Below are 14,420 nucleotides of genomic sequence, written 5' to 3'. Positions count from 1 at the left end.
CCAGTGGAAATTCTACAACTGAGCAAAACAATGTGTAGTATTAAGAATGCCAGATATGGTGAAATAAGTGGTCACTAAGCTTGAGGAAAGGTCAATAGAAAATATCCAATTTTAATAGAGAACAGAGAGAAGGAAGTTTGAAAATAAATCAGTAGATTCTTAGTGATCTGTGAGATTATATCAAAAGGTCTAAGATATGTGTAATTGGAGTCCATGAAGGAGAGGAGAGAAAGAAAGGGAAATAAGAAATATTTATAAGATATATTAGTCTTCTTGGGCTGATGTAATAGAATATCACAGACTGTGTGGCTTAAAGAGCAGAAATTTATTTTCTCATAAATTTTGGAGGCAAGTCCAAGGTCAAGGTGCCATTAGGGTCAGTTTCTTGTGAGTCTTCTCTGTCTGTCTTGTGGACTGATGACTTTTCACTGTGTCCCCACCTGGCCTTTCCTCTGTGGGCATGCAGAGAGAGAGAGAGCTAGCGTCTCTTTCTCTTCTACAAGGACACCAGTTCTAATGAATTAAGGCCTCATCCTTATGATCTCATTTAACCTCTACTACCTCCTGATAGGTCCTATCTCCAAACACAGTCAAGTAGGGCATTAGGACTTCAACATACAAAAAATTCGCAGGACTTAATTCAATCCATAACAGAGGAATAATGGCTAAAATTTTCTCAAATGTGGTAACAAATATCTACTAACAGACCCAAGCAAGACAAATATAAAGAAAACACTCCTAGTTTTATAATAATAAAACTTGAAAATCAAAAATAAGGAGACTATTTTAAAAGTAGGCAGAGAGAAACACATTACCTATAGGGCATTATGGAGGGCAGATGACAGTGAAGTGACATCTTTAAAATGCTGAAAGGATGTCTACCATGAAGTTTATATTCAGAAAAAAGAATGTTCAAAAATAAAATTTAAAAGAGAGTAAAATAAAGACATTGTCAATAAATAAAAACTAAGAGTATTTGTATCCAGTAGAACTGGATAAACTCTTATGGGAACTATGACATATGTAGATGTTATATATATATGTATATGTAGGTATATATACATACACAAAAATAGCAATACAAAGGATGAGGGATAAATGGAATTATACTTTTTGAAATATGAATCTAAATTTTAGGCATGCTATCATTTTTTTTATTTCCCTCTCCTTTTTGACTTGGGTTATGCTGTACCACTGCCTTTCTGTGTACCCTGGAAAATTTTACTCAGCATTCAAAATTCAACTGATTCTCTCTGAGGAAACTTCTTGACAATTACAGAGTAAAGAAGTGCTTAGGATTTCATTAATAGCAACTATAGGATTACTCCATTTTATTATAATTATCCTGTATGATACTGCCCTGGTAGACCCCTCAAGAACAGGCTGTATTTTATTGTTCTTTATATCTGCCTTAGCTTCTGCCAACATATCAATCCCTTGTTTGTTGAGTGAAGAGATAATAAATAAATGAAGCAATGCTTGAATGAATGAACTCGTTGAATGAAAAGGAAATCAGCCTGAGGAAAGAACTTTTAGAGAAAAGAAGTTTGGACATACTAAGGGATCAAACACTATGGGGACTCTGGTGCTAAAGCAGTAATCAGGTAAAGATGTTACAAAAGCTGTGAAATGTGGATTTGGGCTATAAGAGAAAGGCAGGATTTGGAGACATAGCTAGTGACCATAAATGAGACTCTAAACTCATTGTAGAAAAACAAAATACAAAAAAAGGGAAAAGGTCCCCCAAATCTCTCAAATGTAACTTTTTGTGCATTTGTCACATGGCCACTAACCTCCACAAGTCTAAGACTTTTATCCAAAAAAATTATGTATTTTGTCCTGTAAAAAAGATTTTGACTATACAAACTATGGTTCATTTTAGTAAGTTACAGAGGCTTATTGGCTAATCTGACTTACCCTGACTCATTACTTTCATAAGTTAATGTCCTACTGTTTAAAATGGAAATTTCTCTCTGCATAAGTTCTTTATCTTGTTTTCATGATTAACATCTGGCATCAATAATATGGTAGTTTAGGAAACAATTTTAATCATAAAGGTTTTTTTTGAAGATTTGGTTTGTTTGGGATTCTAGCTTTATTACTAACACCTGATACCATTCTCTTTAAAATTCAAAATTAAACATTGACTAATTTCAAGTCTTGAGGTAACATTGCTTGTACTACATGCACTATTATGAAAATTTGTGTGAGCTATGTTCAGTCACTTTAACAGATTATTTGGTTTCTCCTGAAAAGAGATTTTGTTTTAGCCATGTTAATTTATTCACAATACAGAGGGCTTTCTGACATTGGAAAGGCATTCTATTTTATATTTAGTGAAAAACCTTCATGCGGCAATGAAAATTTTTAGGATCTGACAAAGAAAAGAGTAAAGTTATTCTAAACATCATAAAAATGCATTTAATCCAAGATTCTTGGGACTTAGAACTGGGAAAACAATTAGTTTCATCAGCAATCCAACCTTATCATTTCTCAAATAACAAAACTCTAAGGCCCAGTCAGAGAGGCAACTCCACTTTGTTATCAGCTAGTGGCAAAGCCAGAACCAGATAAAACCCAGGTCTCTGATCAAATTCTGTACTCTTCCTATGACCAAGACAAATCTGTAATACTGCACAGCACATATTTTTAATATAACTTTTTAAAACTATGCCTATGTGTCCAATTACTCACAGTGCAGTCATGTTCACTTGTCCATTTTACAGAGGTGGAAAGTTGAATTGGTAAGAATGGGAGTAGTTATACAAGAACCCCCAGCTTCCTCATCTCTCACTGGATAATTTTGGGAGATCTTCTCCATAGTTTCTCAGAGTCCGCATAGTGTTGGGTCCCTATTTGCCTCCATGGTGATTGCTTATTAATGCATCCTTTACTGGCTTTTCTATTTCACTTCCTTCTAAATTATTTTCTTTTCTTTCACATCCAGATCTTTGTCTCAGAATGTGCTTTGGGGACAACTGAAATTAGGACAAAGGGAGAATTGGAAAGTAAGTGTTTAGCCTTTCCAGTGTCTATAGAGAAGTGGAAAATAGAAAATGGGAATCAGCAGAGGCTGTTGACATAACCGACCAACCATTTTGCTGTAGCACCTATTATTAATCTCATTAACAATTAAGAAAATTAAAGTCTAGATAGGTTGTAGTTGCCTGAAATCATACAAGAAGTCAGTGGTGTGATGAACAAGTATAATCTGTTGTTTACTTGCCACCCATTACAGGATGTGAGAGCATGTTCCCTGTGGCTGGAGTCAACCAGAAATAGAAGTGAGCTGAGCTTCTTTTGCTTTAGTTGATTGTGCAATCTCTTTCTTTCCAGACTGAGAGATAACATCTTTGATTTTTGATTTGCTCTAAATTTTGTTGATTTGTTTGTGCAGTTGAAACTTCTACTATTTATTGCTCAATACATATTAGATATTGTATATTCATAACATTATAAATATATATAGCAATTTACTTTTGCTGGTTAAAAACAGCAGCCATTTGTTTCTTTATGTGTATTTTTCATCTTAATCTCAGCCATAACCTCATGGACTAAATTATCTTCTCTGAGCTGATGGGCTAATAGATTACAGGAAACTGATTCTATCAGGACCTAGGACTCTGCTAGGACTTCTAATTCTACTTTCTAATTAAAATAAAATCTCATATAGACATAGCATAATATTTTTGACACATTATCTTCCAGTCAAATTGGACTGATTAACTTCTTTGCTGTGTAAAGTTTCTTAGTTTTTGTTTGTTTGATTGTTTGTTTGCTTTTTCACTTTAGCTACTCTGCTGCAGAGCCCTTCAGACTTCCCTAGACAAAGTACATAGCTTAAGAAATGCTTATTAAAAGAATCATGACTAAAGGCTAACTTTTCACTTAGAAAAGAATAGTTCATGGTGTCTGAATCTTTGTTGCTTTTCAAAGGTACTGTTAGGTGTCACACTCCCAGAAATTAATACTGCTGTCTCTTGCAAAAAATGGGAGGGGAGAAAGAAATAGAAACAACAACCCAAAAAGAAAGGAACTGTAGAGCAGTTACTTTCTTGCAAAAGGGTCTTATGTGCTTGGAATCACACAGCTTTCAATGAATGATATTGTGTAATATGTACCATCTGGAATTAAAATACTTATCATTTAGTAAAGTAGATAAAGAAAGAACATTTGGACATTTTTACAATATGTTCATAGAATAAGCAATTTACGCAACAAAGATATATAGAAACCATTTTTTGCCGTCATTTATTTTTTCATATTTCTTGCATGAAATATGAGAAATTAAATGTAAAACTAGTTTTCTTGTGAACTTTTCCTTTGGGTTTGCCAGTAAAGAGATGATATAATTATTTCCAGATTTGCATTGGTTTAATTCCGTTGTGCATGTGTATGTGTCTGTGTGTGTGAAAATGTTAAATGAGCTATCATTTTGGAATGTTTATTCTCATTTACCACTATGCACAATTTAAATTTGGTAGAATTACAACATACTTTTGGCATGAAGTCCCTGAACTAATTATGTGGTATTTAATTGCAAAGTGGATCAGTATATATTTACATAGCATCTGTAAAGATCATTTCAAATGGGTGTGGGCTTATTTTATTTTCTTGTGAACATGTTCAAATTCATAATTCCAATTCAGAAAGATAACTTGGAATATTAATTCAGTGCCCTCAGTCACAGCTGTTTTCTATTATAAACACAGAATTGACTTGGCAATTCTCATTTTATTCTGTTGAGATCTTTTTCCAAATATTTGGAGAAATACTGGAATATTTGGAATTATTATTTAGGACCAAAAGATTCTGTCAGATAACTTAAGAACTGTTGAACTATCTTGGCCATTTAGTATTGCTAATAATTTAGATTGAGTATTCATTCTTCGTAAGGTTTATTTGCTTAGATTCTGAGAGTACCAATTTTCATCTTCTTAAGCAATGAACTGCTTTCAGAGAACACTAATTAGTTTTATTTCTATCAGAAATTATGCATGTCTATATTTAAAGTTTGATGTATTTTGTAGGGCTGATAACTGAGGGTCGAATCTAGTAGCGATTGATGCGTTTTCCTTTTTCTGGGCTCTCTTGTATGCAAAGATTTTTATAACAATAGCTCCTAATGCAGTCAGATTTTCCTTTAAGCACTAAGCACCTAGCAGATATACCTGTGTATATTAGTGAACAGTAACAGTTAGTCTGATAAAATGTGGGAGAAACACTCACACAATCTATTATTGTGTAGCTTTACTAGTTGTTCAGTAAAATGCTTAGACAGTCAAGAAAATAAAATATTAAATTTTCTGAGGACTACTGTTATAGAATGATTTGTGTCCCCAAAATTTATACATTAAAGCCATAATCCCCAGTACCTCAGAATGGACTGTATTTGGAGATAAATTCTTTAAAAAGGTGAGGTTTTTAAGGTAAATTCTTATCGAATCTGACTGGTGTATTTCTATGAAGAGGAAATTTGAACATCCTGAGTGATACCAGGATTTCATGTGCACAGAAAAAGGACCATGTGAGGACACAGGGACAAAACGGCCACCTGAAAGCCAAGGAGAGAGGACTCGGGAGAAACCAAACCTGCCAACACCTTGATCTTGGACGTTTAGCTTTCAAAACGGTAGAAAAGAAATTTTTGCTGTCTAAGCTACCCTATCTGTGCTATTTCATTTTGGTAGCCCTAGCAAACTAATACAACTGTCACTCATAAGAATATAAAGATTTTAACGTTTTAAAAAGAGAAGCACATTTAACTGAAAATTTAGAAAGAATGATAATCAACTATAAGTTGTTTGGAGTTCCATAAATTAAAAAAAGAAAGAGAGAGGAGGAAGCTACATGGTAATTTCAATATTTAACTGAAGAACAAAATCTTGTAATTAGAGAAAACAGGAATCCTACTAATATCAGGCATACAGGGAGTGAAAGTGTATGGAGACGAGGTGTTGTTGGATTACTAACAGTGGAACATTTGAGCAAAGCTGTTTATATAAGCCTAATAGAGCAATGCAGTTTTACTAAAAGCATATACAATATTTACTCTCAAAATGAAATAAGTGCCTACCTCTACATTTGAAAGCCTAAATGTTGTCAAAGGTCATTCAGATTCAGTCAGTGCAGTCACGTAACCCAGGGGACCATGCATAATTCCTTTCCCTTCCTGCTGTGGCTCCCTTATGACACCCTATTCTATACACCTTTACCTTTAACTCCCCACTTCCTGACACTTTCCCTAAAACTTCTCCTTCCTGCTTCAAACATTTATCTCATCCCAAGACTCATACACACTCCAGGTAGAAGATTTCAAACAGCTACATGACATTAAATCTTTAGTAGCATAATGATGGACAGGGAAGATGCTGTCTAAGCACACTTGTCTCATGTTTTCCCAGGATCCCATTGAAATCATTGCACAGAATTTTTAAAAGGACTAAATTTATTACAGCAAAGAGGATTCAGGAGGAGGTCAACTGTGGATGGCAGATTTCAACATCTCTTTGGATGATAGTGGAAAGAAAATGAACATGTGTCAACTAGTGTGTCAGAGGGGACAGTTACATTTCAGTATTTGCTGAAGGATGGATACAGAAAAGAAGCCCATCTCTTACCCTAACCTTGGAAGAAAAGATATTTGTATACTCACTATACACTAAACTGTCATTTTTAAACTTTCACATTTTAGAATCAGTTTATAGGCAATGCATGGAAAACGTAGTTAATGTTTAAGAAAAGGTAAACTTGAACAACTTTGACCATGAAATTAAAGGAATATTTCACAGAAGATGATGGAAGAATAGAGGAAGGGTTCTCTTTTCACATAGAGAAAATTTGAGATAATTTTCTAGAGTTGTTGAAACTAGAAATAGAACTGTAAGGTTTTATTTAAGTTTATTGCCTAAGTTAAGAAATACAGATAATAAGATAGCTATCAAAATCTAGGAATAAGGGAGTGGATAGGTGTGAGTATGTTAAATGGTTCTCTATATCAGAGTCAATAAAGCATGCATAAACTTGCTAAATCAAGAATGATAAAAACATGTTCTCAGCAGTATGGAGAAAACTACAAAAAATTAAACCAATAAACGTTTAAAATGTCACTTCTAGAGAACTGGACTGGGTTGAAAGGGTGGGGCAGGAAATCACTGTTTTTTTTATTGGAAGCTTTTCTTCGTTATTTGAATTTTTACTAAGCTCATGTATCATTTAGTTATAAATAACTTAAATGGAAAATATTAAACTGATTATATAGCACTGTTTTCAAACTTTATCAGTTTACATCACTGAAAATATATGCAAAATATGAATGAATTATTAAGGATAGGCTGTAATGCCATAATAACAAATAACCACAAATTCCAATGGCTTAATACCCACCCACCCAAGTTACTTTCCCTCAAATGCTATCTGTCCCTATGGCAGTTAGCAGGGCGGCTCTGTCCCATGTAATCCACCAGAGAGCTACAGAGAGAGCTGACAGAGTGGCAGACAAGACTCACTACCACGGGAACCTGGAGCATGTGTACATTTCTCTCCCTCGCAACAGTGGAATGGAAAAGAGGATTGCACCTCAGCAATGAAATCCTCTGACCTGGAAGTGATACCTATCACTTCCACTCCTTGCCCAGTGGCCAGAACTTATCATATGGCTTCTCTTCTTTCTTTCAAGGAGACGGGAAAGTTTAATCCTTCAGTGTGCCAAGAAAGAGAGGAAAATAGTGTGGGTGAACACTGGATTTCTCCAATACAATAAAGAAATATGCATTTAAAGATTTTGATAGGTTCAATAATATAATTAGTATTTTGGAGCCTCTACAAACCATTAGATTATGAGTGAAAAAAGCCTAACACATTTTCAAGTCCTTTTTCTACCTCTAGGTATTTTTTTCTGAAATTTTATGATAAAAATTTTCAAGCAACAGTATTGAAAGAATTTTACAGTGAGCACCTATATTCTAGGCCTTTTGACTTTATCATTATCACTTTGCTATATTTGCTTTATCACGTATTTCTTCCAGATATATTACTGTCTAAAACTTCTTTAGCATAACTTTGCTTAAGGAATTCAAATAATAATAATACCAATAATACTAATGATAATAATATTTATTGAATAATCAACAAGGTCCTACTGTATAACATAAGGAACTATACTCAATATTTTCTAGTAACCTATAAGGGAAGAGAATCTGAAGAATATATATGTATGTACATATTGCTGAATATGTACATACATATGTATGTACATATATGTATGTACATATGTACATATGTACATATGAATATGTACATATTACTGAATTGCTGTGCTGTACACCTGAAACTAACATGATATTGTAAATCAACTATGCTTCAATTAAGAAGATATTTACCAAGCACCTACTGTAGTCTAGGCATCTTAAATACACTATTTCTTATCCTCAGAGGACTGTCATGTAAAGTACATATTATTCTCTGACTACTTTAATTTAAGAACCAATGATCAAAGAGTTTGAGTAACTTGCTCACGTTCCCTTAGCAGATCTAGGATTCAAATCATTTGTATCTGACTCTACATCCTTAATGCTCTTACTACTGTATCTCATCAGCCTTGATTTTAATACATCAGAAACTACTGTCACCTAAATCACTTTCTCTTTCCTCCTAAACAAACAGTGTATAAAAACTGTGTGTTTGATCCTAATTTGCTAATCTTGTATAGAAAATATGTTTGCTCCATCTCTGTTTCCATCTTTCTGAAGTCAATGTTTCTACTTCTCAACCTGGATAGTGTTCCTGGTCTATATTCCCACTAACCAACAGCTTTGTTATGTCACTTTTAATGCAGGCTGGAGGCCAGCACATGGAATATATGGCAGGGCTCTTGCCCTGTTGGAAACAAACCCTGGCACCATTATATACACTATAGATAACTTTTCCTGTGAGTTTTGCAAAAGGCAGTCCTGCTAGCGATTGTACTGTTCTGATCTTTTTTCCAGGATAATTTTAACTTGTCTTAAGAAATCTTTAAGAACTGACAACGAGTCTCTTTTTTACACTTGAATTGTGTTTACTCAGCTGAATGTCACAAAGAAAGTGATATTTTTCCAAAGGTAGAACAATAAATTCAAAATTCAAGATAATAGTCCTGTGATTTTATAAATTACGTGTTATATTTACTTAACAATTTTGAATTCTACAATATGCTGATATTATATATCAGCTATATCGACTATATCAACTATATCAACTATATCATTTTCCTTCTTTTCCCAGTACAGAAATATTCTGAGCAAAGTATTCCTGAGATCTGTCTCAGATGCATAAAGAACAAAAATTTCCTAGAGTTTTTTGGTAAATATGACATTTTATTTTTTTGCTAAATTATAAATTGCCTTCAATACATGCAATGCTTCAGATATTGTGCAAAATATAATTTCATAGTACACAAACTTTTAAACTGGTATTTTAATAATCAATTACTATAAGTATATATGTAATATCTTAGAATAATTTTGTTAATTTTTTTCAACCATAATGGCATATTTTATCATGAGAGGTGGTATAACATAGTGATTGAAAGCAGGAGCTCTGAAGCCAGACTACGTGGGTTTAAATCCTGTATCTGCCATTCGGCAGCTCCATGACACTGAACAAAGATACTTAAAACTATTTGTATTGTTTGAAAGTTTTCTCATTTTGTGCTGACTCTTCTCTGATTCCAGGATGCTAAAATAAACTGGAAGCACTTGCATCTGAGATTCTTACAAATTCAAAGTCCTTTGGTCTCTTTGACCCCAGTGACATTCACTTCCTCATTTTAGTGGTTCCTTTCCATAGCCACACCGAGAATCTCATGTCTTAGCATTGGGACTCAAGACATTTTAAGGTATAGTCTCCCAAGCTCAGATCACTCATTTTCTTCCAGGTCTTGTATTCTGTAATTCCCCTCAAAGCTGTACTTCAGTCTTTTTTTTTTTTTTTTTTTTTTTTTTTTTTGCGCTGTACGCGGGCCTCTCACTGTTGTGGCTTCTCCCGTTGCGGAGCACAGGCTCCGGACGCGCAGGCTCAGCGGCCATGGCTCACGGGCCCAGCCGCTCTGTGGCACGTGGGATCTTCCCAGACCGGGGCACGAACCCACGTGCCCTGCATCGGCAGGCGGACTCTCAACCACTGCGCCACCAGGGAAGCCCTGTACTTCAGTCTTATTTCTTCCAATTTTCTTGTCCCCTCCTGATTTCATCTCTTTCACTATCCAACTTCAGTCTCATGGTTCACTGGCCCCACTCCTTAACCCTCAACTCCATTTCATTGTTTACCCTCCCAATGCACTAAAACTTAAAACCTATAACTTGGATCAGTTCAATCATTTTTCTCAGTTCCTTATTTGTAAAATGGTCTGGTTTGGAGAAAATGTGTGCAATTTTGTGTACTGGAGTCCCTACTTATAATAAACTTTCTACCTATCAGTTATCGGGTACTTTTTATGTGTCAGGTGACGAGAACTGCACATCTGTTCTCTCTCTTTTCTCCATAGCAAAAGTGTAAGATCGTAGATATTGTTTTCTATTTTGCAGATGAGGATCCAAAGCTTAGAAATGTTAAGACATTTTCCAAAGATCAAATAGTTAGTAAATGTCACAGGCAGAATTTGAAACTCAATCTTTTTCCTCTAAAGTACAAGCTCCTAACCACTGTACCATGTAATTACCAATATACATGGTAATACATGGCTTCAAATACACTACTTTTTTAGATGCATTCTATTGTCCTTTTATTACTTTTCTCTTCTTGCCTTCTTTTGGACTCAATAAATACTCTTTGTCCTTCTATTTTTCTCTATATTAGTTAGACAGTTACACATTCTTTACCTATATATTGTGGTTAAGTTTATTTAAAAAATTATTCCTTATATATTATATACAATCCTAACTTTAACCAATAAACTTTATACTCCTCCTTGCCAATGCATGGTTCCTAGAACATTTTAAGTTTTAAGTATCTACATATATTCATCTCTCATCTATCTATCTATCAGTATACACACACACACATTTACATTCAACCATTTGGGAGAATTCATTGGATTCTTTGACACCAGTTTTGTCAAAGATGTCATCTGGGAATTTTCTTCCACCATGCCAGTTGTTCTGTCTAGTTTTTTTTTTTTTTTTTTTTTTTTTTTTAAGGGAAATCAAATAAAAAATTCTGTTATAAAGTTCTTACTACCAAAAGTCCATCTTTTTTTTTTTTGGCGGTGCACGGGACTCTCACCATTGTGGCCTCTCCCGTTGCAGAGCACAGGCTCCGGACGCGCAGGCTCAGCGGCCATGGCTCACGGGCCCAGCCGCTCCCCGGCATGTGGGATCTTCCCGGACCGGGGCACGAACCCGTGTCCCCTGCATCGGCAGGCGGACTCTCAACCACTGCGCCACCAGGGAAGCCCCCCATCTTTATTTTTTTAAACATTATTGTTTGCAAATACATTTCTCATTATCATTGGACACTGCCTTTTCTCTTTCTTTTTTTTTGCCTATATGTTCATGGTATTTACATGCAGAGATCATGGATAATGTTGTTTTGTTTTGTTCTGTGTTTTAGTTAGGGCCATAAATGAGGGACTGAGAGTTTATTATGATCCCATCCCATATTATAATCCCATCTCCTATTCTTCTTGATTTTCTTAATAGTCATAATGTATACATCAAGATTTGTAAATTTTAGGGACATTCTAGTAACTTTGTGCATATATTAAAAAATTAAAAATGAAGGAATTGATTTTAGAAAGCTCATTCTATTCCTCATAGCTTCATGTGTCAGTGCTTAGAGTTATGTGTGCATTCTCCTAATCCATCCTCTGTCCCTGACTCAGTCTTACCTCATGGGAGCATGGATATTTAAATGCAGAATTCTTCCAAAATTATTGGAAATATCAATAAAATTTAGAAAATTTCTCCTACATGTTTATATATCTATTCAGGCCTCTCATAGACCTCATTTAACAACTTACATGACATCTCCTCTTGGATAAATAAAAATAATTTCAAACTAACAACGTCTAAAATCAAACTCATGATCTTCTCTTCTAAATGTGTTCTCCTTAGGAAGTGTACTGCCATCTATTCAATTATGCATGTCAGAAAACATCTCACCTCCTTGCTCTCTTCCCATGTGTCCAATCAGCCATCAGATCATAATAATTTTACCTCCTGATTTTCTCACAGTGTCCACTGCTCTCTACTTCTACCACCACAATCAGTGAACTTACACTTCGAGATACCATTTTTTTCTAATTTGTATTAAAATCCTAACTGATCTCCTCATGTCTAGTCTTAGTTTCCTCCAAATTGTTTCACTCACTGAGCCAAGAAGAAACTTTTGTGTATGTGCATAAATATATTGTATATATCTATCTAGTACATATCTCTATCTATTTATATTATATACATATGCACCCAATGATAATAAGAAACACTTATTTATCACTTACCATGTGTTAAGCACTCTTCAAGGCACTTTACATATTGTAACTCATTTAATTCTCACCATAAGGTAGGTATTATTATTTGTCCTCATTTTATAGATTAGGAGAAACTGAGACACAGAAAATTTAAAGATTCTGCCCAGGACCACAGGACAGTGAAGCTGGCATTTGAACTCAGCAATTTTAGCTTCAGTATTAATATTCTTTACCCCACTACATGATATTACCTCAATGAATGTAATCTCTTATGACTTAAAACTCTTCAGTGACTTCCAGATTGTTCTTAGGACTATAGACTCTTTAAACATGGCATGGAATAGTCTCCCCTTTCAGTCTGTGTGGTTAAATACTTCTCATGCTTTATGTGTTTCCTTAACCATTATTTCTTTAGGAAATCCTCCTTTCAGATTCCTTTGCACCATGCAGCTCTCTGTTAATATAACTTATCACAGATGAAATTTTACATATTTTTGTGATTATGTAGCTAATTTGTGTCTCACCCACTGTAGTATAAATCGTGCACACTTATATTCCCTGTGTGTAGTATAGTCTAGTACAGCAGTCCCCAACCTTTCTTGCACCAAAGACCGGTTTCGTGGAAGACAACTTTTCCATGGACCAGGTGTTGAGGCGGGGGATGGTTCAGGAGGTAATATGAGCGATAGGGAGTGGAGGATGAAGCTTCGCTCACTCACCGCCGCTCACCTCATGCTGTGCGGCCCCGTTCCTAACAGGCCAAGGACCAGCTGGGGACCCCTGGTCTATTATATATATGGCACTCAATATATATTTTATGAAATAAAGAAAAAAGACAGGAAGGAAAGACAGAAAGAAAAAAAGGAAGGCTGAAAATTCTTAGAGTTGAAAAGGTCTAGAAAGAATATTTTACAATTTTGCTTTCAGATCAGGAATTCTTTTCACATCCTTTCTCTCATTTTTTTTAATTGAAGTATAGCTGATTTATAATATTGTGTTAGTTTCAGGTGTACAGCATAGTGATTCAGTATTTTTGCAGATTATATTCCATTATAGGTTATTACAAGGTAATGGGTATAATTCCCTGTGCTATATCCTTTCTCTTGAATTGTCTCTCTGAACAGTTTCAGTGGTAGGTAACTGTACCTTAGGAAAAGCTGCTTCCATCGCTGGGTGACTCTGATCAAATATTAGAAAATTCTTCCTTAGCTAGCTATGAAATATGGCTCCTTATAAATTTCACTCATATGTTCTACTTACTTTCATTTTGGAGCTTCCTGGAATATGTGTCATCCCCCTTTTCACATAGCAAGTTTTCAAATATTTAAAGTTATTATGTTTCTGTTAACATATTCTTTTCCCCCAGCCTAACAATATCTGATTACCTGTATTTTTATGACATAATTTTATATGACATTATTTTCATAATTTTCTTTACGTGCTTTGAAGTATTTTAAACTTATTCTTTTTCTTAATGTCTTGCCTTCAGCCAGCATTAAAAAACTGTTCAATGTATGTTCATTGTTCTTTCCTCCCACCCCCAAATAAATTTTGGTATGAAAATACATAGGCAATCCTGCACATTATTTTTTCTTCTTGGGAATTCACTTAATAAAGTAACATATTAATTTTCTGAGAAGCCTTGGATTAAAGTAACATGTTGGGCTTTCATTAATGTGGTGATTCACAAATGTATATGATCCTTTTTCCAAGGAAATATATTTATAGAATTTTTCAGAATAATGTCTGGAAAAATATATATAAATAGATGTATTAATCAGCATGGAATATTTATTGTTAATAACATATACCTAACAAAATCAGAAATATAAGAAAACTGTACTTTGTTACTTAACAAAATCCTGTTTTGTTTTGTTTTTGACTCATGAGAAACAGGTATATTATGTCAAGTGATTAGAATATAAATTTTTTCTTGTGTTCACTGGATAAAAGGAAAACGGGTAGGAGAAAA

At 34.5% G+C, this 14,420-nt stretch overlaps 1 long non-coding RNA gene across 8 annotated transcripts in view; it reads left to right on the top strand.

Moving 5' to 3' along the window:
• LOC132597903 (uncharacterized) overlaps nucleotides 1–14,420 on the top strand; it is a 403,919-nt gene that overhangs the window by 278,537 nt on the left and 110,962 nt on the right. Inside the window, exon 7 of one of the 8 annotated variants that reach the window (XR_011377746.1) lies at nucleotides 2,948–3,008. The exons of the other annotated variants lie outside the window; for them this stretch is intronic. This is a non-coding gene — a long non-coding RNA (uncharacterized lncRNA). The remainder of the gene's footprint in view (nucleotides 1–2,947; nucleotides 3,009–14,420) is intronic. 8 annotated transcript variants of the gene reach the window in all.

The sequence above is a fragment of the Globicephala melas genome, chromosome 10, assembly GCF_963455315.2.
Source record: "Globicephala melas chromosome 10, mGloMel1.2, whole genome shotgun sequence".
Classification (NCBI taxonomy): Eukaryota; Metazoa; Chordata; class Mammalia; order Artiodactyla; family Delphinidae; genus Globicephala; species Globicephala melas.
Note: the sequence above shows the minus strand (reverse complement) of the source record. Positions and strands in the feature narration are given on the sequence as shown.